Source organism: Triticum urartu, chromosome 5A (assembly GCF_056163025.1).
Source record: "Triticum urartu cultivar PI428250 chromosome 5A, HENAU_Tu73, whole genome shotgun sequence".
Classification (NCBI taxonomy): domain Eukaryota; kingdom Viridiplantae; phylum Streptophyta; class Magnoliopsida; order Poales; family Poaceae; genus Triticum; species Triticum urartu.
Window position 1 is genome coordinate 26349845 of NC_141877.1, and position 26694 is coordinate 26376538.

Sequence of the window (26694 nt, forward strand, 5' to 3'; positions counted from 1 at the left end):
AACGGTTCTTGCTCAACCTGTAGCAGCCACGTAAAACTTGCAACAACAAAGTAGAGGACGTCTAACTTGTTTTTGCAGGGCATGTTGTGATATGATATGGTCAAAGCATGATGCTAAATTTTATTGTATGAAATGATCATGTTTTGTAACCGAGTTATCGGCAACTGGCAGGAGCCATATATGGTTGTCGCTTTATTGTATGCAATGCAATCGCCCTGTAATGCTTTACTTTATCACTAATCGGTAACGATAGTCGTGGAAGCATAAGATTGGCGAGACGATAACGATGCTACGACGGAGATCAAGGTGTCGCACCGGTGACGATGGTGATCATAATGGTGCTTCGGAGATGGAGATCACAAGCACAAGATGATGATGGCCATATCATATCACTTATATTGATTGCATGTGATGTTTATATTTTATGCATCTTATCTTGCTTTGATCTACGGTAGCATTATAAGATGATCTCTCACTAAATTTCAAGATAAAAGTGTTCTCCCTGAGTATGCACCGTTGCCAAAGTTCGTCGTGCCTAGACACCACGTGATGATCGGGTGTGATAAGCTCTACGTCCATCTACAACGGGTGCAATCCAGTTTTGCACACGCAGAATACTCAGGTTAAACTTGATGATCCTAGCATATGCAGATATGGCCTCAGAACACTGAGACCGAAAGGTCGACCGTGAATCATATAGTAGATATGATCAACATAGTGATGTTCACCATTGAAAACTACTCCATTTCACGTGATGATCGGTTATGGTTTAGTTGATTTGGATCACGTGATCTCTTAGATGATTAGAGGGATGTGTATCTAAGTGGGAGTTCTTAAGTAATATGATTAATTGAACTTTAATTTATCATGAACTTAGTCCTGGTATTATTAGCATATCTATGTTGTAGATCAATAGCGCACATTTAGCTCCTCTATTTTATTTTTGATATGTTCCTAGAGAAAACTAAGTTGAAAGATGTTAGTAGCAATGATGCGGATTGGATCCGTGATCTGAGGATTATCCTCATTGCTGCACATAAGAATTATGTCCTTGATGCACCGCTAGGTGACAGACCTATTGCAGGAGCAGATGCAGACGTTATGAACGTTCAGCTAGCTCAATATGATGACTACTTGATAGTTTAGTGCACCATGCTTAACAACTTAGAATCGGGACTTCAAAGATGTTTTGAACATCATGGATCATATGAGATGTTGCAGGAGTTGAAGTTAATATTTCAAGAAAATATCCGAGTTGAGAGATATGAAGTCTCCAACAAGTTCTATAACTAAAAGATGGAGGAGAATAGCTCAAGCAGTGAGCATGTGCTCAGATTGTCTGGGTACTACAATCGCTTGAATTAAGTGGGAGTTAATCTTCCAGATAAAATAGTGATTGACAGAATTCTCTGGTCACCATCACCAAGTTAGTACAACTTCGTGATGAACTATAGTATGCAAGGGATGACGTAAACGATTCTCGAGTTTTTCATGATGATGAAATGGATGAAGGTAGAAATCAAGAAAGTGCATCAAGTGTTGATGATTAACAAGACCACTAGTTTCAAAAAAAAGGGCAAAGGGAAAGAAAGGGAACTTCAAGAAGAACGGCAAGCAAGTTGCTGCTCAAGTGAAGAAGCCCAAGTCTGGACCTAAGCCTGAGACTAAGTGCTTCTACTGCAAAGGGACTAGTCACTGAAAGCGAACTGCCCCAAGTATTTGGCAGATAAGAAGGATGGCAATGTGAACAAATGCTATATTTGATATACATGTTATTGATGTGTACTTTACTAGTGTTTATAGCAACCCCTCGGTATTTGATACTGGTTCAGTTGCTAAGAGTAGTAACTCGAAACAGGAGTTGCAGAATGAACAGAGACTAGTTAAGGGTGAAGTGACGATGTGTGTTCGAAGTGGTTCCAAGATTGATATGATCATCATCGCACACTCCCTATACTTTCGGGATTAGTGTTAAACCTAAATAAATGTTATTTGGTGTTTGCGTTGAGCATGAATATGATTTGATCATATTTATTGCAATATGGTTATTCATTTAAGTTAGAGAATAATTGGTGTTCTATTTACATGAATAAAACCTTCTATGGTTATACACCCAATGAAAATGGTTCGTTGGATCTCGATCGTAGTGATACACATATTCATAATATTGAAGCCAAACGATGCAAAGTTAATAATGATAGTGCAACTTATTTGTGGCACTGCCGTTTAGGTCATATTGGTGTAAAGCGCATGAAGAAATTCCATGCTGATGGGCTTTTGGAATCACTTGATTATGAATCATTTTGATGCTTGCGAACCATGCCTCATGGGCAAGATGACTAAGACTCTGTTCTCCGAAACAATGCAGCGAGCCACTGACTTATTGGAAATAATACATACCGATGTATGCGGTCCAATGAGTGTTGAGACTCACGGCGGGTATCATTGTTTTTTGACCTTCACAGATGATTTGAGAAGATATGTGTATATCTACTTGATGAAATATAAGTCTGAAACATTTGAAAAGTTCATATAATTTCGGAGTGAAGTGGAAAATCATCGTAATAAGAAAATAAAGTTTCTACGATCTGATCGTGAAGGAGAATATTTGAGCACGAGTTTGGTCTTCATTTGAAACAATGCGAAATAGTTTCGCAACTCACGCCACCTGGAACACCACAGTGTAATGGTGTGTCCGAACATCATAACCGTACTTTATTAGATAAGGTACAAACTATGATGTCTCTTACGGATTTACCACTATCGTTTTGGGGTTATGCATTAGAGACAACTGCATTCATGTTAAAAAAGGGCACCATCTAAATCCGTTAAGACGACACCGTATGAACTGTGGTTTAGCAAGAAACCTAAGTTGTCGTTTCTTAAAGTTTGGGGTTGCAATACTTATGTGAAAAAGTTTCATCTTGGTAAGCTCAAACCCAAGTCGGAGAAGTGCATCTTCATAGGATACCCAAAAGTAACTGTTGGGTACACCTTCTATCACAGATCCGAAGGCAAGATATTTGTTGCTGAGAATGGATCCTTTCTAGAGAAGGACTTTCTCTCGAAAGAAGTGAGTGGGAGGAAAGTAGAACTTGATGAGGTAACTGTACCTGCTCCCTTATTGGAAAGTAGTTCATCACAGAAATCTATTTCTGTGACTCCTACACCAATTAGTGAGGAAGCTATTGATGATGATCATGTAACTTTAGATCAAGTTACTACCGAACCTCGTAGGTCAACCAGAGTGAGATCCGCACCAGAGTGGTACGGTAATCCTGTTCTAGAGGTCATGTTAATTGACCATGACGAACCTACGAACTATGAGGAAGCGATGATGAGCCCAGATTCCGCGAAATGGCTTGAGGCCATGAAATTTGAGATGGGATCCATGTATGAGAACAAAGTGTGGACTTTGATTGACTTGCCTGATGATCGGCAAGCCATAGAAAATAAATGGATCTTCAAGAGGAAGACGGATGCTGATAGTAGTGTTACTATCTACAAAGCTAGACTTGTCGAAAAAGGTTTTGACAAAGTTCAAGGTGTTGACTATGATGAGATTTTCTCACTCGTAGCGATGCTTAAGTCTATCCGAATCATGTTAGCAAATTGCCGCATTTTATGAAATCTGGCAAATGGATAAACAAAACTACATTCCTTAAAGGATTTATTAAAGAAAGAGTTGTATATGATGCAACCCGAAGGTTTTGTCAATCCTAAAGGTACTAACAAAATATGCAAGCTCCAGCGATCCATCTATGGACTGGTGCAAGCATCTCGGAGTTGGAATATACGCTTTGATAAGTTGATCAAAGCATATAGTTCTATACAGACTTGCGGTGAAGCCTGTATTTACAAGAAAGTGAGTGGGAGTACTACAACATTTCTGATAAGTATATGTAAATGACATATTGTCGATCGGAAATAATGTAGAATTATTCTGCAAATCATAAGGAGTGTTTGAAAGGAGTTTTTCAAAGAAAGATCTCGGTGAAGCTTCTTACATATTGAGCATCAAGATCTATAGAGATAGATCAAGACGCTTGATAAGTTTTTTTTCAATGAGTACATACCTTGACAAGATTTTGAAGTAGTTCAAAATGGAACAATCAATGAAAGAGTTCTTGCCTGTGTTACAAGGTGTGAAATTGAGTAAGACTCAAAGCCCGACCACGGCAGAAGATAGAAAGAGAATGAAAGTCTTTCCCTATGCCTCAGCCATAGGTTCTATAAAGTATGCCATGCTATGTACCAGATCTATTGTATACCCTACACTGTTTTTTTGGCAAGGGAGTACAATAGTGATCTAGGAGTAGATCACTGGACAGAAGTCAAAATTATCCTTAGTGGAATAAGGATATGTTTCTCGATTATGGAGGTGACAAAAGGTTCGTCGTAAAGGGTTACGTCGATGCAAATTTTGACACTGATCCAGATGACTCTAAGTCTCAATCTGGATACATTTTGAAAGTGGGAGCAATTAGCTAGAGTAGCTCCGTGCAGAGCATTATTGACATAGAAATTTGCAAAATACATATGGATCTGGATGTGGCAGACCCATAGACTAAACTTCTCTCACAAGCAAAACATGATCACACCTTAGTACTCTTTGGGTGTTAATCACATAGCGATGTGAACTAGATTGTTGACTCTAGTAAACCCTTTGGGTGTTGGTCACATGAGATGTGAACTATGGGTGTTAATCACATGGTGATGTGAACTATTGGTGTTAAATCACATGGAGATGTGAACTAGATTATTGACTCTAGTGCAAGTGGGAGACTGAAGGAAATATGCCCTAGAGGCAATAATAAAGTTATTATTATTTCCTTATATCATGATAAATGTTTATTATTCATGCTAGAATTGTATTAACCGAAAACATGATACATGTGTGAATACACAGACAAACAGAGTGTCGCTAGTATGCCTCAACTTGACTAGCTCGTTGATGAAAGATGGTTATGTTTCCTAGCCATAGACAAAGAGTTGTCATTTGATTAACGGGATCACATCATTAGGAGAATGATGTGATTGACTTGACCCATTCCGTTAGCTTAGCACTTGATCATTTAGTTTGTTGCTATTGCTTTCTTCATGACTTATACATGTTCCTATGACTATAAGATTATGCAACTCCCATTTACCAGAGGAACACTTTGTGTGCTACCAAACGTCACAACATAACTGGGTGATTATAAATGTGCTCTACAGGTGTCTCCGAAGGTACTTGTTGGGTTGGCGTATTTCGAGATTAGGATTTGTCACTCCGATTGTCGGGGAGGTATCTCTGGGCCCACTCGGTAATACACATCACTTAAGTCTTGCAAGCATTGCAACTAATTACTTAGTTGCGGGATGATGTGTTACGGAATGTGTAAAGAGACTTGCCGGTAACGAGATTGAATTAGGTATTGAGATACCGACGATCGAATCTCAGGTAAGTAACATACCGATGACAAAGGGAACAACGTATGTTGTTATGCGGTTTGACCAATAAAGATCTTCGTAGAATATGTAGGAGCCAATATGAGCATCCAGGTTCCGCTATTGGTTATTGACCAGAGACGTGTCTCGGTCATATCTACATAGTTCTCGAACCCGTAGGGTCTGTACGCTTAAAGTTTGATGACGGTTATATTATGAGTTTATGAGTTTTGATGTACCGAAGGTAGTTCTGAGTCCCGGATGAGATCGGGGACATGACAAGAAGTCTCGAAATGGCCGAGACGTAAAGATCGATATATTGGACGACTATATTCGGACATCGGAAAGGTTTCGAGTGATTCGGGTATTTTTCGGAGTACCGGGGAGTTACGGGATTACGGGGGAAAAAGTATATGGGCCTTATTGGGCTTTAGGGGAGAGAGAGAGAGGGAGGCTGCGCGCCTCCCCAATGACTAGTCCGAATTGGACTAGGGGGAGGGGCGGCACCCCCTCCTTCCTTTTCTTCCCTCTTCCCCTTCTTTGTCCCCTACTCCTACTACTTGGAAAGGGGAGGAATCCTACTCCCGGTGGGAGTAGGACTCCTCTAGGGGGCGCCATAGGAGCCGGCCCTCTCCTCCTCCTCCACTCCTTTATATACAGGGAGGGAGGCACCCCTTGGAGACACAACAATTGATTTGATCTTTTAGCCGTGTGCGGTGCCCCCCTCCATCATAGTCCACCTCGATAATACTGTAGCGGTGCTTAGGCAATGCCCTGCGTCGGTAGAATATCATCATCACCACGTTGTCGACACTCGGCTGGATCGGAGTTCGAGGGACGTCACCGGGCTGAACGTGTGCTGAACTCGGAGGTGTCATGTGTTTGGTACTTGATCGGTCGGATCGTGAAGACGTACGACTACATCAACTGCGTTGTGCTAACGCTTCCGCTTTCGGTCTACGAGGGTACGTGGACAACACTCTCCCCTCTCATTGCTATGCATCACCATGATCTTGCGTGTTCTAGGAAATTTTTTGAACTCACTATGTTCCCCAACAGTACTATCGATATGCCAACGACCTTACATTGCGTTGAAGGATGATGTGCATGTTGTAGGGCGCAATGTGATTTCGTGCGTGAAACGCTTCATGTGCTTGCTGCCAGAAAGTTCCACCTCTTCGGCTAAAAAAAAGAAGGTTCCTCCTCTACTCCTACTTACGAAATCCACGGATACGCCCAACCACACATTGCACAACTCATTCTTCATGGTCGAGTACCCCACCATCCTTCATACTATGAACAAATGGCATAGCGTCCAAAATTAAGCTAAATGACATTTGACAGAACACCTGTCAGGCGTGGTGTCCGTCATGGAGGTCGTCAACAGGGGGGCGGAGTGTACCTAGGTACAAACGGGTCCAGGGTGGACAGTGCCGTCATAAAAAGCGGGCAGGCGCGTTGATGCTGGTTGTTGACGTCCAGCAATGCCTCTGTGACGGCCGGAGAGGTACAATGGCGACAGCAGAAGTGGAAGGTGCGGATCCAAAGTAAGGGGAAAAGGGGCGGAGTGAAAGGAAATGAGATCAAGAGAGGGTTTAGTGGGTCTCGGCTGTCGGAATCCTACGTAGCTGCTGTCCGGACTCCCGCAACACACCCACCCCTCCCCCACTTCGTCTCCACTTTGCAGGAGAAAGTGTGTCCTGACCGCCAAACGTATCGATACACACCCTCGTTAGATGGCACAACACGTCTGGACCACGCGATCCGGATATATGCGAGCGTTGGAAATGCCCTTAGTAGGATAGTACTCCGAATTGCACAACAATTCCTGAACCCATGACTGAATCTTAATTTGAAAAGTCGAGTCATTATCACAAGGAGCTTAATTATGACTGGATCTCTGGGGTACTGGTATCGAATACAGATGTTTGACACATTGTCAACAACGGAAGCGTACTATTTAAGTTATTGACGATGTTTTCTCTCCACACAGTACGGCCAACTTGGGCATATATTTGGACAAAGTTCGCCGATTTTCATTACATAGCAAATATATAATAAACTAATCTAAAAGAAACTTGCTGAACACCGAGTAGTCGCTGTCGTCGCCGCCATACTCGTCGTCGGCCTTCTCCTTCTTGACGCGGGTGCCCCTGCTGGACTCGGCATCGCCATGGCGGACTGATGGCGGCGGCGGCGCGTCGTTGTCGTTGTTGTCGTCGATGACGACGACTCGTCCTTCGTCGCGGCCCCGGCGGCGCTCCGTGAAGCGCTGCAGGACGGCGCACTAGCGCTCCATCGCCATCTTGAGGGAGTCCCGGCGTGCCCATTCAAGGGCCGCGTCGTCGTCGCGCTCGACCTCGCCGTGCTCCGTCTTCACGGTGGCGAGCCCCGGCTCCGTCTTTGGCTTGACGAAGCGCGGAGGAGGAGCCGACGAGGAGGCGCGCCGGCCGCCCTCGTTGATGACGATGTTGGCGCTGCGAGTGCGTTGACCGAGCGGCGACTCCGCCGCGGGTTCGGCCTTGACGCCGAGCAGCGCCGGAGTGCCGGAGGAGCGCGAGGAAGAGCGCGAGGAGGAGGAAGAAGAGGAGGAGCCGAACCTCCTTGGCGACCATGGCCCGTCGCGTCGGTGGTGCGCCTGGGCGGCCGCCCTCGCCGGGGGGTACGCCAACAGCGGGTCGTTGCCGCCCTCGAGGTGCGTCAGCACTCCCTCGAGTGTACGTCTGGGGACGCCCCACCACAGGTGGCGCCCCTCGCTGTTCTTCATGCCGGCGACCACCGCCGCGCCGTTGGTGGACGCTAGCCGCTGCTGCTGATGGCGCTCGAAGTACGCCGCCCAAGCCGCATGGTTGTCGGCGGCGTATTGGGGGAGGGAGAGTTGGGCGTCGGTGAGGGAGGCGCGCACGACGTCGACCTCCTCGGCGAAGTACCCGGGTTTGGCCACGACGTCGGGCAGCGGGGGAATGGGCACTCCCCAGTTGCTTAGCTTCCAGCCCGTTGGCCCGGCGCGCATGTCCGGCGGCGGCGGGATGTTCGCCTGGAACAGGAGTCAAAACTCTTGTTCGCGGAGCGAGCGGCGGCCGAAGCCGTTGGCCGCCGCCTCATCTCCGGGGAAACGCTCGACCATCGGGAGGGGAGGGAGAGCGAGGGCTCGACGGCGGCGCTCGGGAGAGGGGGGCTCGGTGGCGGCTCTCGGGAGAGGCAGAGCTCGGCGGCTAGGGCTAGGGCTGGTGTGGCCAGAGGCGAGGGAAGCCGCCGGTTTTATATAGCTGCGCTGCGCCCGCGTATGCATGCGAGGGAGGGGAGGCGTCCCGTGACGCGCCGCCCGTGAGGAATCAATGATAAGGCTGACCAGCGGCAGCCTTGTCATTGATTTCCCGTGGGAAACCAAGGCGTCGGGGGAAGACGACGCGTGGTGTCGCTGACGCGGCGGACCCGAGGCTCTTTCGCGCCAAAACCGCTCGCCGCGGCGTCCCCGAGCGCCCCCCAGCGCGCCGGGTTCGGCCTGGGTCCGCCGACGCTAATTTCGGCCCAGGCCGGCGAAGATCGGACTCCTGACACTACTAGGAAAAGGGCTATAGATGAAATTGACACTAATTGCGCACCAGACATGTGGTGTGCCACTACTATATACTAATGATGCACCATTTGTTGGTGCGTCATTAGTGTCCAAATACTAATGGCGCACCACATCCACGGTGCGCCATTAGTAACAAGATTTTTTTATATTTTTTTTTTCAAAACTAGTAATGGCGCACTGTGGGAGTGGTGCGCCATTACTAGTTCAACTAGTAATGGCGCATCACATCCACGGTGCGCCATTAGTAAAAAAAAATTCAATTTTTTTTTCAAAACTAGTAATGGCGCACCAGGGGGTATTGCGCCATTACTAGTTAAAACTAGTAATGGCGCACCACATCCACGGTGCACCACTACTAATTTTTTTTCAAATTTTTTTAATATTTTTTGAAAACTAGTAATGGCGCACTGTGAGAGTGGTGCGCCATTACTAGTTCAACTAGTAATGGCGCACCACTCCCACGGTGCGTCATTACTAACTTGGCCCAAAAATTCCCTCGCATGCACCCCCGTCCCCCCTCCCCTGGACTGCCTTTTCAGTTTTTTAAAAAAATAAAAGAAAATTATGAAAATGTCCAAAAAATAAAAGAAAATAAGTTTCCTATGTGATATGTGGTCTAGTTGTTGGGGAAATTTACAAATATGAATTTCGACTTTATTTGCAAAATCTCTCTGGAATTTGTAAAATGGGCATAACTTTTGCATACGGACTCGAAATAAAAAGTTTTCTATATGAAAAACCATCTACTCGAAAAGTTACATCTGAATTTAACAGGGGGAACCCCGTTAAACATTTTCAAAATCCTCAAAAACATAACAGAAAAAAGTTACGGGGCTTTCAAGACCTAAAAATTCAAAAAATTTCAAACTTACTAGTGGCGAACCGTATGCTAGGTGCGCCGCTAGTAACAGAAAAAAAATAATTTCGATTTTTTTCACGATTTTTTTAAATATGATACGTAATATGAACGGAAGTTTGAAATATTTTTTCAAAATTTCATCACACTCATGAATATGAACAAAGTCCCACTGGTGCGCCATTAGTAAAAAATACTAGTGGCGTGGTACTAGTGGCGCACCAGTAGTGCGCCATTAATAAGCAAAACTGGTGCGCCACTAGTAGGCCTTTTCCTAATAGTGTGGGACGCGACTGGGCCGATTTTTTTTGCGCCGACACAAAAAAATCACCTGAAGAGGCCTTTCTCGGGCGCGGCTCGAGATGCTCTTAGGGCATCCCCAAAACATCCGCAAGGCCGCAAATGTCTGGATTAAACCGTTCAGACATTTTCAGTTATCTAAAGCGGATCACCAAATCGGGTTGGACAGGTTCCACCGGCCGGACCTAAAATTTATTCTTAAATGAAGGAAATCACATCATTCCAATAGTCAATGAAACTTCTTTTTTGAAACAATATTAGATGCAACACTATCTTGATAAAAGTCCCACGAAGTACTTACCTAAATTTCTTGAAATCAAATAAACTCGCATAGAATAAATGGCTGAAGACTACGACACTATGAAAGTATGAAAGCCCTATGAATAAATTTAGTTGCTTGTCCTGTCCCTATAGATGAGCAAATAAAATGGACATGGACAAAAAGAACAAGTTATCATATGAACTAGTGGTTGAGGCGCCACTCTGTGGTGCCACTTGAGAGAAAGCTGTGCGCATGTTTCCATTAAAAAAATACATAAAGTCCTCGTCTCCGTCTAAAAAAACATCTCAGAAAAAAAATCATCACCTTCATCTAAAAAAAGAAAAAAGAAAAAAATGCCACCGCAGCCTACCAGCGAGTGCCACTTTGCATAATCCTCTATTTAAAAAAAATACCAGAGGTCCTAATCTACATCTAAAAAGAAAAAATACATTTAAAAAATAAGCCACGCCTTCATCTAAAAAAATTCCAAAAAATTTCTCATCACGGTCAACCAGTTTGCGCCACATGACATAGCTGGTTGGCCGCTCTTCATGAATAGCTTAATGGGTTTATTAATAGCCTATAGTGACTGTTGTAGCAAAGAGTTTGTGGATACTGCAATAAGTCAATGCAAAACAACACGACCAACAACGGAAAGAACAAACTACATAAGTGTTCACCAAACTTTTAGTAATATAAACTAAGAATTGGATTGGTTTAAATAGATACTCAAACAATATAGACAATTATAGTAAGATGAGCTGACACCTGAATGAAGAGGTACTTAGATTCCCCGCGAAAAGGGAAAAGAAAAGAAAAGAAAAGAAAAGGTCACCTAGATCATACACGAACTACACACACATTATTATATGTAACTATTCGTTGATAAATAAAAATATGTACATATCTATTTTCACATTATAGCAACTTCCTCTTGCTTTTCTCCCCTAACTCTAGACGGCTAGGGCAAACTTTTTCCTCCAGATTTCATTGACGAGCTTGCGGATTCATGTCCCACTACTAGGAAAAGAACTAAAAATGAAATTAACACTAATGACGCATCAGAGAAATGGTACGCCACTACTATTTACTAATGGCGCACCACGTGAAGATACGCCATTAGTGTGTAAGACACTAATGGCGCACCAGACACAAGGTGCGCCACTAGTAACAAAATGTTTTTTTTTCATTTTTTCAAACATACTAATGGCGCATCCGGACAAAGTGCGCCATTAGTAGTTAGAACTACTAATGGCACATCAATCGTTAAGTGCGCCACTATTATATTTTTTTTTACTTTTTTGCAAAACTACTAATGGCGCATTGTCGCATAGTGCACCATTACTAGTTCAAACTAGTAATGGCGCATTGTGCCACAGTGCGCCATTAGTATAAAAATTATTTTTAATACTTTTTTGCAAAACTACTAATAGCGCATGTATGTGTGGTGCATTCTCGCCCGCTCCACCGCCGCCGACGAGCACCCCCCGCACCCGCCCCCGCTCCACCGCCGCCGACGAGCACCCCCTGCACCATCTCCCCTGCTCCACCGGCCGCCGCCGCCGACCCCCCGCACCCTCCCCCACTCCACCGCCGCCGACGACCCACCGCACCCTCCCCCGCTCCACCGGCCGCCGCCGCCGACCCCCGGCCCGCACCCTCCCCCACTCCACCGTCGCCGACGACCCACCGCACCCTCTCCCTCGCCAGATACGGTCCCCCTCGCCGCCGAGCACCCCCCGCACCATCTCCCCCGCTCCATCGGCCGCCGCCGCCGACCCCCCGCACCCTCCCCCACTCCGCCGCCGCCGACGACCCACCGCACCCTCGCCCGCTCCACCGGCCGCCGCCGCCGACCCCCGGCCCGCACCCTCCCCCACTCCACCGTCGTCGACGACCCACCGCACCCTCCCCGGCCCACTCCACCGTCACAAATGAATGCAACTAAAATTGCAAAAAAAACAAATTTAATTATATTTTCAAATAACAAATTTGATGATATTTTAAAATAATAAATTTGATGATATTTTTTCATATTCATAAATATTTTCAAATAACAAATTTGATGATATTTTTTAAAAAATTATTACTTTTTTTATAAAAAATATTACTTTTATGATTTGAACAAGTTCGAACATATTTAAACACAAATAAATATCAAACAACATTTTAAATGCATAAAAACAAAAATTGGGGAGCCTGGGAATCGAACCCAGGACCTCCTAGTGTGTGTGTTGCGTGCTGACCAATCGGGCTAGTGGGCGTGTTCTGATGGAGATAGGGTTAGGTGGAATATAACCTGACCAGTCGGGCTAGTAACTAAAACAAAATTCTAATGGCGCACCAGGGGGAGGTGCGCCATTAGAATCGTCGTACTTATGGCGCACTAGGGGGAGGTGCGCCATTGCTAACCCTCCCCCACTCCACCTATTCCCCTCGCAGTGTGTGGCCTCCCTCCCTCGCCAGATCCCCCACTCGACCCCAAATGTACGCCGCCGCCCCCTTGCTCCGCCCCCTCCGTCCGTCGCGCCTGCACGCCGTCGGCGCCGCCGCCGCCGCTGTGGTCTTGCGCTGCCCCGACGCCGCCGCCCCGACCCCTGCGGGACTCCACCCCCGCCGCCCCCGCGCCCCCCGAACGGGATCGGCCGAGCGCGCGCCGCCCGCTCCTCTCCTCTCCTCCTCCCTCCGACGAGCGAGGGCCTCCTCCGGCCCCTGCAGCAGCTGACGAGCGCGGCCCCAACGCACCCACCCCGCCTGCCCCTGCCGTCCTCCGCCACCGGCCCCTGCTCTCCTTCGACCGCGGCGAGCGAGGACCCGGACGAGCTCGGACCCCGACCCCGACCCCTTCGCCGACCCCGACCCCGACCCCTCCGGCGACCAGGTACCTCTCCTCCTTCCTCCTTTCTCCCTCTCTCCACCATTCCCCATTCCGCTGCTGCCTCTGGCGGCCGCTCGCTGCCTTGCACACCCGCGCTCGCACCTAGCCGTGCCGGCCCTGCTTGCCGTCCCGCACGCGCCCCTGCGCCTGCCTGAGCTGCTTCTGCTTACTGTACTGCTAGCTAGCTTTTCAATTTTTACATCGACTAACCTCCTAGACAGACCCTAATCTATGGTTAGACAACTGGTAAAATGACTGAATAAAATATGAGTAGGTAGTATATGATCAATTGGCAATACTAGTGGATATTAGGCCTTTTTACAGGCAATAATAGTGGGTGATGTACCTGGATGTCTGTGGGCGATGCTCTGGTGGTATGTATGATGTCTCCGCTTTTTTTGAGATTGCTGCTGCTATCTCACCAGATTATATGTAGTGTGTCATTCTTGCTATGGTCATGTAAGAGAAATGCTTTGCCTTGCTAATTTTACCATGAGATTTGGGGTAATCAGCTAGTTCTGGTCAAAGCAAGTGGTTTTCCTGAGCTATGCCTTGGTTAGAAAATGATGCATGATGGTTTGTTCAGAACAGGAATAATCCGAGGATAGCACGTATCATGGGGTCAAACCTGGGACCCCTATTGTAATTTGATTTTGATTATTAATTTTTCTGTGAGCAGATGAATTACAGTGTTTGTGTTGTAATGAAACTTGAGCTGAAATAGAACTTGACAGCATGTACAGTGAATATATACAGTCATTGTAATTTTTGGGAGTAATTTTTGGTGTCAAATCACTCAAGCAGTAACTGAATTTTTAAACTGAACTTGACACAATACTATTCAGTTAATTTGCTTGGACAGTAGTATGTATGCTCATCACTTTATGTATGGTGTTATGCACTGTTATCTCTGTTCAGTTGACTAATGAAGCACTAGGCTCATCCATGGTACAAGTTCACCTGTGAACACTTGAAATTAGTCAGGACATCCCGTACTGATAGATGTAAATTGTGTCCAGTAGGCTTTGAAGCACCGGTTTTTCCTGTTTCTAACTCCGAATCTGATATAAACCATACTGTTGGCATAAGTGGTATTTTGTATATGTGCTGATGCTTTGTTAATATAAAGCTATAGATGATGTTGTACTTGTGATGATGCTACTTGTGATCTTCTGAAATGACCCATTGGCGACTTCATTACGCGGGGATAATGATATTGCAGGTACCCCGAGAGGCCCTTGAGTTTGCCGGAATGTCAATTAACTTCCGTTCCGGCAAATTCGGGTACTCCATATGTCCTATTTTCAGCAAAAGTCATGCTGAAATTTTCTGTGAATTTTAGCATGACTTTGCTAAAAATAGGACATATGGGGTACTTGCGACTAATGTTGATTATCTTCTGCTCAAAATTTATGCTGCTATAATGTTGTAAGGGTACTAATTGGTCTCTTCTGCTGCTTATCAGAGATGGGGGGAAGCAACCACCGCCGCTCTGCCTCACCGGAGTACGAGTTGGATGCTTTTGAGTTCTTCACTATCATACTTTCTTCTTCAGTATCAGCCACGAGGCAGGTATATAAAACGAGAGATCTCCCCTTCACCCATCTCATTATGATAACTCTGTTGTTTGCTACATCACTCCTTGTCCCAAATTGCAGAGGCTTCTTGATGCTTTTATGAAGATGTTGGGTGAAGATCCGCCAGATAATGTGAAGCTCCGACAGGCCGGCAGCGGGGTTCGCAGGCTGTGGGACGTGGAGTTGGTGATCGAGGAGGGCCACATGTACCTGTGCCGTGGCTGGGAGAAGTTCTACAGTGCCTACGACCTGCGGACCGGGTACTTTCTTCTCTTGAGGTACGACGATGATGCCACAATGCTCATCGTGAAGGTTTTCAACAAGACTATGTGTCGCATGCGCTACGCTGAAGACAAAGATGCCAGTGCGTTCTGCCTCTTCTTATTCCTCCATATTTGGCTTTGTCTCACATCGATTGTTAACGGTCATTGTTGCATTTGGACAGGCAATGGGAGCAGCAGCAGCGACACTAGCTACAGCTAAAGAAGTAGCGATTATGGCTGTAGCAAAAGCAACACCGATTCTGGCCTTAGCAAAAGCAGCAGCGATTCTGGCAGCAGCGAAGACAACAAGAAGGATTATCCGGACTGGAGTGGGGGAGAAGAGGAGCAGAGTGGGGATGAGGAGCTGCAGGACGACGATGGGCATCAGACTGAGGATGACCTAGCGCTGGTGGTGGCTGACCAAGGGCAAGAGATGGTGGTGGCTGACCAGGTGCAAGAGATGGTGGTGGCTGACCATGGACAAGAGATGGTGGTGGCTGACCATGGGCAAGAGATGGTGGTGGCTGACCATGGGCAAGAGATGGTGGTGGCTGAGGGTGGCCTCGCGATGGTAGTGGTGCCTGACAATTACCACACACCGGTGGTGGCGCCGGCGATCCCACAGCTGGGCGACATGACCATGCCAATTGTGGTAGAATACTACATCCCACAGCTACCTCCACTGCCTCCACCGCCTCGCCGCTCTTGGCGCATCAGGCTGAGGAAGGAGAAGGAGAAGAACAATGAGAACTGAACTATGTCAGGTATGTCAGATCTCCAAAATGATATATATATATATATACACTTAGTTACCTATTTATCTCTAATATGCTTAGTTTCCTATAGGTTAGCTCGAAAATTACTTATGTTAGCACAAAATGATCAAGTTTACATAATAAGCTTATAGTCTTCTTCTTATTCTTCTTCTTATCCAAAATGACATATGTTAGCTTCATTTTACCTAAGTTGGCTCTAATATGCTAACTTAGAGCTTATATGCTTAGTTTCCTATAGGTTAGCTCCAAAATTACTTATGTTAGCACAAAATGTTCAAGTTTACATAATAAGCTTATAGTCTTCTTCTTATCCAAAATGACATAAGTTAGCTTCATTTTACCTAAATTGGCTCTAATATGCTAACTTAGAGCTTATATGCTTAGTTTCCTATAGGTTAGCTCCAAAATTACTTATGTTAGCACAAAATGATCAAGTTTACATAATAAGCTTATAGTCTTCTTCTTATTCTTCTTCTTATCCAAAATGACATAGGTTAGCTTCATTTTACTTAAGTTGGCTCTAATATGCTAACTTAGAGCTTATATGCTTAGTTTCCTATAGGTTAGCTCCAAAATTACTTATGTTAGCACAAAATGATCAAGTTTACATAATAAGCTTATAGTCTTCTTCTTATTCTTCTTATTCTTCTTCTTATTCTTCTTCTAGTCTTCTTCTTCTTCTTCTCTTCTTCTTCTTCTTCTTCTTCTTCTTCTTCTTCTAACTTCTTGTTTATCATTTTGCAGATTTGATTTAATTCATGGAAGCTTGCATGGATGGAGTGCTTCTTTTCCATTTGTGTTTTTATTTTGTATCAATGTGAAACTTTTGTGAATTGATGGATAACGGTGTTGAATGAACATTGTGAAACTTTTGTAATATGTAACGATGGAACTATGTGTTGGCTATGTATGTATGTATATATGATGAAACTTGTATGTTGGATATGATCTGGTGGACGCAGGTAACATCGTTACATATGGCCCCCAGTATGTAAGCTAAGCAGATCTGTGTTGTATGTTATCTCTAATATTTTTTAACCTGTGAAAATATCAGAAATGAAAAAAAATCCCTAATATTCATACTAGTGGCGCACCACACAAGACACTAATGGCGCACTGTTATAATCACACTAATGGCGCATCACCCAACAGTGCGCCATTACTATGCCAAAGCACATGGTTAAATATGCCCCCCGGGAGGCATACTAATGGCGCCATTAGTATGCTGCTCGGTGCGCCATTAGTATACCAGATACTAATGGCGCACCGGTGGTGCGCCATTAGTAAGAAATACTAGTGGCGTGATACTAATGGCGCACTAGCAGTGCGCCATTAGTGGGCAAAACTGGTGCACCATTACTAGCCCTTTTCCTAGTAGTGTCCCCTCTGCCTGCCACTCCGGCAGCTGGTGGCGGGGAGGGGAATCTCGGTGCCTCTGCTCCGTTTAGTAGTTGGTTAGGGTTTTTTAGTCCTCACAGGTGTGCTAGGCGGATGGTGCCGTTTGTTCTTTGAGTTTGTCTCCTGGGCTCCAATCCTCCTCGAGTTCGTCCATCTAGACGTAGTCGATGAGCTCCGGCGTATGACGTAGTCCTCGAGTTCTATGTCTAAATTGAGAGTGCAAGGGTACGAGTATGATGGAGCTTCTATCATGAGAGTGCAATTTCGTGGGTCGCAAAGCTTGATACACGATGAAAATCCTTATGCATTTCATAGCCATTGCTTTGCCCATCAGTTGCAGTTAGTGGTTGTTGATGTTGCCAAATGTTGTTCCTCTGTAATGGATTTCTTTAACCACATAACTTTGATTGTTAACTACCTCAATTCTTCTCGTAAGAGACCTGATGAACTAGCCCAAGAACATGACATATTGTAACACATTGGAGTCTAGGGAATTTTTCAGGAAGAGAGGAAAAACCAAGCAACCAACCTTGTACGACCTAGGGATACACTGTGGGGCACACATCAGTCGATTTCTAACTATGTGGAAATCTATTTTGCAAGTGTTAGAGAACATTCATGATGATGTAGAAAATTTAGCACAAAGAAGCACAATAGGTGGCTTGATTTCTCAGATGGAGAACTTCGAATTTGTTTTCATGTTGCACATTACGATCAAACTATTGAGCAAATGTTGGGAATCGCTGCATGGAAAACAAAAAAATTCTATGCACACACAATGATCTATCCATGGAGATGCATAGCAACAAGGGGGAGAGTGTGTCTACGTACCCTCATAGACCGTAAGCGGAATCATTTCACAACGCGGTTGATGTAGTCGAACTTCTTCACGCTTCAACCGATCAAGTACCAAACGCACGGCACCTCCGTGTTCTGCACACGTTCAGATCGGTGACGTCCCTCGCCTTCTTGATCCAGCAAGACGTCGAGATAGTATATGAGTTCCGTCAGCACGATGGTGTGGTGACGGTGATGGTGAAGTGATCTCCGCAGGGCTTCACCTAAGAACTACGAAAACATGATCGGGGGTGTAAACGGTCCAGGGGAGCGTCGCACATGGCTAGGAAATTGTCTGGTGTGTGCTAGGCGCCCCTCTCCTCATATATATAGGTGGGAGGGACGGAAGAGGACAAGGGGTGCCCCAAGTAGGTCCTAATCCTACTTGGGCTCCTGCCCTTGGGCGTGCCCCCTGCCATGTTTGTCGGAGGGGAAGAAAAGGGGGGGAGGGAAGGAAGTGGGAATCCTAATCCACACTTACCTTTCCCTTCTCCCCTTTCCTTCTCCTCCTTAAGCCGTCCCATAGGGGGGCACCAGCCCATTGTGGCTGGTGTGTTTCCCCTCTTGGCCCGTATGGCCCATATCTTTTGCCGGGGGTGTCCAAAACCCCTTCAGGTGACCCGATAAGTACCCGGTACCCCCCCGAAACACTTTCGGTGTCTGAATACCATCGTCCTATATATCAATATTTGCCTCTTGGCCATTTCGAAACTCCTTGTCATGTCCGTGACCTCATTCGGGACTCCGAACAACATTCGGTCACCAAATCACATAACTCATATAATACTATATCGTCATCAAACATTAAGCGTGCGGACCCTACGGGTTCGAGAACTATGTAGACATGACCGAGACAATTCTCCGGTCAATAACCAGTAGCGGAACCTAGATGCCCATATTGGCTCCTACATATTCTACGAAGGTCTTTATTGGTCAAACCGTTATGACAACATACGTAATTCCCTTTGTCCATCGGTATGTTATTTGCCCGAGATTCGATCATCGGTATCTTCATACCTAGTTCAATCTCGTTACCGACAAGTCTCTTTACTTGTTTCGTAATACATCAACTCGTGACTAACTCCTTAGTCGTTTGCTTGCAAGTTTATGATGTGTATTACCGAGAGGGCTCAGAGATACCTCTCCGATACTCGGAGTGACAAATCCTAATCTTGATTTAGGCCAACTCAACGAACACCTTCGGAGATACCTGTAGATCATCTTTATAATCACCCAGTTACGTTGTGACGTTTGATAGCACACAAGGCATTCCTTCGGTATGCGGCAGTTGCATAATCTCATAGTCGAAGGAATATGTATTTGACATGAAGAAAATAATAACAATAAAATTGAACGATCATTATGCTAAGCTAATGGATGGGTCTTGTCCATCACATCATTCTCCTAATGATGTGATCCCGTTATCAAATGACAACTCATGTCAATGGTTAGGAAACCTTAACCATCTTTGATCAACGAGCTAGTCAAGTAGAGGCTCACTAGGGACATGGTGTTTGTTTATGTATTCACACAATTATTTAAGTTTCCGATCAATACAATTCTAGCATGAATAATAAACCTTTATCATGAATAAGGAAATATAAAATGACAACTTTATTATTGCCTCTAGGGCATATTTCCTTCAGCAAGACTAATGAGTTGTCACAATATTTGCAAAGGAAAGTTCAAAACATTGTTCTTGTAATGAGTTTGATTGGGGTCACATTGCAGAAGCTTCAATATATAAGTGAAAACAGTTGGGATCAGCTCTTGGAAGAGATAAGTGACTTTTGTGTTAAACATAACATTATATTGCCTAACATGGATGATACAATACCTGTTCAAGGTTATTCAGGCATGGTTGTAAAATGGCAACTTATTATCATCAATTCATATATGAATTGTTCAAAGTTGTGCATGACCAAATTATTACTGAGTTAAATAACCGCTTTGCTGAAAGAACTACTCAATTGTTAAGATGCGTTGCTTGTCTTGATCTAAGGAACTCATTTGCTATTTTTGATGAAGACGAACTTGTTGAACTTTGTAAGTAGTATGTTGACTGCTACCTCTTGAGCACTCAGTTGGTTTTCCCTTCAAGAGGAAAGGGTGATGCGGCAAAGTAGCGTAAGTATTTCCCTCAGTTTTTGAGAACCAAGGTATCAATCCAGTAGGAGGCCACACGCAAGTCCCTCGTACCTACACAAACAAATAAGAACCTCACAACCAACGCGATAAAGGGGTTGTCAATCCCTTCACGGTCACTTACGAGAGTGAGATCTGATAGAGATAATAATGATAAGATAAATATTTTTGATATTTTTATGATGTAGATTGAAAGTAAAGATTGCAAAGTAAAATAGATTGGAAACTTATATGATGGAAAATATACCCGGGGGCCATAGGTTTCACCAGTGGCTTCTCTCAAGATAGCATAAGTATTACGGTGGGTGAACGAATTACTGTCGAGCAATTGATAGAAAAGCAAATAATTATGAGAATATCTAGGCATGATCATGTATATAGGCATCATGTCCGTGACAAGTAGACCGACTCCTGCCTGCATCTACTACTATTACTCCACACATCGACCGCTATCCAGCATGAATCTAGAGTATTAAGTTCATAAGAACAGAGTAACGCTTAGGTAAGATGACATGATGTAGAGGGATAAACTCAAGCAATATGATATAAACCCCATCTTTTTGTCCTTGATGGCAACAATACAATACGTGTTGTTTCCCTTTCTGTCACTGGGATCGAGCACCGCAAGACTGAACCCAAAGCTAAGCACTTCTCCCATTGCAAGAAAGATCAATCTAGTAGGCCAAACCAAACTGATAATTTGAAGAGACTTGCAAAGATAACCAATCATGCATAAAAGATTTCAGAGAAGAATCAAATATTGTTCATAGATAGACTTGATCATAAACCCACAATTCATCGGACCTCGACAAACACACCGCAAAAAGAGTTACATCGAATAGATCTCCAAGAGATCGAGGAGAAGTTTGTATTGAGATCCAAAAAGAGAGAAGAAGCCATCTAGCTAATAACTATGGACCCGAAGGTCTGAAGTAAACTACTCGCACATCACCGGAGGGGCCATGGAGTTGATGTAGAGGCCTTCCGTGATCGATGCCCCCTCCGGCGGAGCTCCAAAAAAGGCCCCAAGATGGGATCTCTTGGGTATAGAAGGTTGCGGCGGCGGAAATAGGGTTTCATGGTTCTCCTGGATGTTTTCGGGGTATGTGAACATATATAGGAGGAAGAAGTAGGTCGGTTGAGCCACGAGGGGCCCACGAGGGGGAAGGCACGCCCAGGGGGTAGGCGCTCCCCCTGCCTCATGGACACCTCTTTCATTTCTTGACGTCCACTCCAAGTCCTCTGGATCATGTTTGTTCCAAAAATCACGCTCCCGAAGGTTTTATTCCGTTTGGACTCCGTTTGATATTCCTTTTCTGCTAAACACTGAAATAGGCAAAAGAACAACAATTTGCACTAGGCCTTGGGTTAATAGGTTAGTCCCAAAAATAATATAAAAGTGTAAAATAAAGCCCATTAACATCCAAAACAGATAATATTATATCATGGAACAATAAAAAAATATAGATACGTTGGAGACGTATCAAGCATCCGAAGCTTAATTCCTGCTCGTCCTCGAGTAGGTAAATGATAAAAACAGAATTTTTGATGTGGAATGCTTTCTAGCATGTCCTTCAATGTATTTTTCTCTAATGTGGCATGAATGTTCAGATCCGAAAGATTCAAGATAAAAGTTTATTGTTGACATAAACATAGTAGTACTCCAAGTATGCTAATCAAGCAATTATGTCTTATCAAAATACCATAGCCAAAGAAAACTTATCCCTACAAAATCATATAGTTTGGCCATGTTTCATTTTCGTCACACAAAATGCTCCCATCATGCACAACCCCGATGACAAGCCAAGCAATTGTTTCATACTTAGCCTTTTCAAACTCTTTCAACTTTTACGCAATATATGAGCGCGAGCCATGGACATAGCACTATGGGTGGAATAGAATATGATGATTGAGGTTGTGTGAGAAGACAAAAAGGGAGGAAGTCTTACATTGACGCGGCTAATCAATGGGCTATGGAGATGCCCACCGATTGATGTCAATGCAAGGAGTAGGGATTGCCATGCAACGGATGCACTAGAGCTATAAATATATGAAAGCTAATCAAATAAACTAAGTGGGTGTGCATCCAACTTGCTTGCTCACGAAGACCTAGGGCATTTTAGGATGCCCTTCATTGGAATATACAAGCCAAGTTTTATAATGAAAAATTCCTAGGCACACGCAAGATCATGGTGATGCATAGCAACGAGAGGGGAGAGTGTCATCCATGTACCCTCGTAGACCATAAGCGGAAGCGTTATGACAACGCAGTTGATGTAGTCGTAAGTCTTCACGATCGACCGATCCTAGTACCGAAAGTACAACACCTCCATGATCTGCACACGTTCGGCTCGGTGATGTCCCACGAACTTACGATCCAGCAGAGTGTCGAGGGAGAGCTTCGTCAGCACGACGGCGTGATGACAGTGATGATGATGCTACCGTAATAGGGCTTCGCCTAAGCACAGCTACGATATGACCGAGGTGGATTATGGTGGAGGGGGGCACCGCACACGACTAAGAGATCAATGATCAACTTGTGTGTCTATGGGGTGCCCCCTGGCCACGTATATAAAGGATGGAGGGAGGAGGAGGCCGGCCCTCATAGGGTGCGTCCAAAGTGTGGAGTCCTACTAGGACTCCCTAGTCGTAGTAGGATTCCACCTCCCACATGGAATAGGAAAAAGGGAAGGGAGAAGGAGAAGGAAGGAAGGGGGCACCCCCTTTCCCTAATCCAATTCGGACCGGTCCATGGGGAAGGGGCACGGCCACCCTTGAGGCCTTTCTCTCCTTTCCCGTATGGCCCAGTAAGGCCTCTGTTTTGGTTGTGTTTTTTGTGCTTAATTAGAATCGTTGGGAAGACTTGGGGAAAGTCTTTTTAATCTTGCTGTAAAAAACAGAAACTTTAGCGCTCACAAGAATTGCTGCCATTTTTATTTGGAAAGTTATATTTAGTTAATTATTTTTGCAGATAATTAATAGATAAATTCCTCACGTCCAGCAATTTATTTTAGAATTTTTGGGGTTCCAGATCTTGCGTTAGCTGCAGATTACTACAGACTGTTCTGTTTTTGACAGATTCTGTTTTTCGTGTGTTGTTTGGTTATTTTGATGAATCTATGGCTAGTAAAATAGTTTATAAACCATAGAGAAGTTGGAATACAGTAGGTTTAACACCAATATAAATAAATAATGAGTTCATTGCAGTACCTTGAAGTGGTGTTTTATTTTCTTTCGCTAATGGAGCTCACGAGATTTTCTACTTTAAGTTTTGTGTTGTGAAGTTTCCAAGTTTTGGGTGAAAGATTTGATGGATTATGGAACAAGGAGTGGCAAGAGCCTAAGCTTGGGGATGCCCATGGCACCCCAAGATAATCTAAGGACACCTAAAAGCCAAAGCTTGGGGATGCCCCGGAAGGCATCCCCTCTTTCGTCTACTTCCATCGGTGACTTTACTTGGAGCTATATTTTTATTCACCACATGATATCTGTTTTGCTTGGAGCGTCTTGTATGATTTGAGTCTTTGCTTTTTAGTTTACCGCAATCATCCTTGATGTGCACACCTTTTGAGAGAGACACACATGATTCGGAAATTGTTAGAATACTCTATGTGCTTCACTTATATCTTTTGAGTTATATAGTTTTTGCTCTAGTACTTCACTTATATCTTTTAGAGCACGGTGGTGGTTTTGTTTTATAGAAAATATTATTCTCTCATGCTTCACTTAGATTATTTTGAGAGTCTTAAATAGCATGGTAATTTACTTAAATAATCCTAATATGCTAGGTATTCAAGACTAGTAAAAACTTTCTTATGAGTGTGTGAATACTAAGAGAAGTTTGATGCTTGATCATTGTTTTGAGACATGGAGGTAGTGGTATCAAAGTTGTGCTAGTTGAGTGGTTGTGAATTTGAAAAATACTTGTGTTTAAGTTTGCAAGTCCCGTAGCATGCACGTATGGTAGACGTTATGTAACAAATTTGAAACATGAGGTGTTCTTTGATTGTCTTCCTTATGAGTGGCGGTCGGGGACGAGCGATGGTCTTTTCCTACCAATCGATCCCCCTAGGAGCATGCGCGTAGTGCTTGGTTTTTGATGACTTGTAGATTTTTGCAATAAGTATGTGAGTTCTTTATGACTAATGTTGAGTCCATGGATTATACGCACTCTCACCTTTCCATCATTGCTAGCCTCTTCGGTACCGTGCATTACCCTTTCTCACATTGAGAGTTGGTGCAAACTTCGCCAGTGCATCCAAACCCCGTGATATGATACGCTCTTTCACACATAAACCTCCTTACATCTTCCTCAAAACAGCCACCATACCTACCTATTATGGCATTCCCATAGCCATTCCGAGATATATTGCCATGCAACTTTCCACCATTCCGTTTATCATGACACGTTCATCATTGTCATATTGCTTTGCATGATCATGTAGTTGACATAGTATTTGTGGAAAAGCCACCATTCATAATCCTTTCATACATGTCACTCTTGGTTCATTGCATATCCCGGTACACCACCAGAGGCATTCATATAGAGTCATACTTTGTTCTAGTATCGAGTTGTAATCATTGAGTTGTAAATAAATAGAAGTGTGATGATCATCATTTTCTAGAGCATTGTCCCAAGTGAGGAAAAAAAAGAGGAGAAAGGCCATAAAAAGAGAAGGCCCAAAAAATGAGAGAAAAAGAGAGAAGGGACAATGTTACTATCCTTTTTACCACACTTGTGCTTCAAAGTAGCACCATAATCTTCATGATTGAGAGTCTTTTGTTTTGTTACTTTCATATACTAGTGGGAACTTTTCATTATAGAACTTGGCTTGTATATTCCAACAATGGGCTTCCTCAAATGCCCTAGGTCTTCGTGAGCAAGCAAGTTGGATGCACACCCACTTAGTTTATTTTGTTGAGCTTTCATATATTTATAGATCTAGTGCATCCGTTGCATGGCAATCCCTACTCCTTGCATGAACATCAATTGATGGGCATCTCCATAGCTCATTGATTAGCCTCATTGATGTGAGACTTTCTCCCTTTTTTGTCTTCTCCACATAACCCCCATCATGATATTCTATTCCACCCATAGTGCTATATCCATGGCTCACGCTCATGTATTGCGTGAAGGTTGAAAATGTTTGAGATTACTAAAGTATGAAACAATTGCTTGGCTTGTCATCGGAGTTGTGCATGACGAGAGCATTCTTGTGTGACAAAAATGGAGCATGACTAAACTATATGATTTTGTAGGGATGAACTTTCTTTGGCCATGTTATTTTGAGAGGACATAATTGCTTAGTTAGTATGCTTGAAGTATTATTATTTTTATGTCAATATTGAACTTTTATCTTGAATCTTTCGGATCTGAATATTCGTACCACAATTAAGAAGAATTACATTGAAATTATGCCAAGTAGCATTCCACATCAAAAATTCTGTTTTTATCATTTACCTACTCGAGGACGAGCAGGAATTAAGCTTGGGGATGCTTGATACGTCTCCAACGTATCTATAATTTTTGATTGTTCCATGCTATATTATATTCTGTTTTGGACATTATTGGGCTTTATTATACACTTTTATATTATTTTTGGGACTAACCTATTAACTGGAGGCCCAACCCAGAATTGTTGTTTTTTGCCTATTTCAGAGTTTCGCAGAAAAAGAATATCAAATGGAGTCCAAACGGAATGAAACCTTCGGGAACGTGATTTTCGGAACGAATGTGATCCAGAGGACTTGGACCCTATGTCAAGACATCAACCAGGAGGACACGAGGTAGGGGGCGCGCCCTCCACCCTCGTGGGCCCCCTGTTGCTCCACTGACATACTCCTTCCTCTTATATATACCTACGTACCCCCAAACTACCAGATACGGAGCCAAAACCCTAATTCCACCGCCGTAACTTTCTGTATCCATGAGATCCCATCTTGGGGCCTTTTCCGGAGCTCCGCCGGAGGGGGCATCGATCACGGAGGGCTTCTACATCAACACCATAGCCCCTCCGATGAAGTGTGAGTAGTTTACCTCAGACCTCGGGTCCATAGTTACTAGCTAGATAGCTTCTTCTCTCTTTTTGGATCTCAATACAAAGTTCTCCCCCTCTCTTGTGGAGATCTATTCGATGCAATCTTCTTTTGCGGTGTGTTTGTTGAGACCGATGAATTGTGGGTTTATGATCAAGTTTATCTATGAACAATATTTGAATCTTCTCTAAATTCTTTTATGTATGATTGGTTATCTTTGCAAGTCTCTTCGAATTATCAGTTTGGTTTGGCCTACTAGATTGATCTTTCTTGCAATGGGAGAAGTGCTTAGCTTTGGGTTCAATCTTGCGGTGTCCTTTCCCAGTGACAATAGGGGTAGCAAGGCACGTATTGTT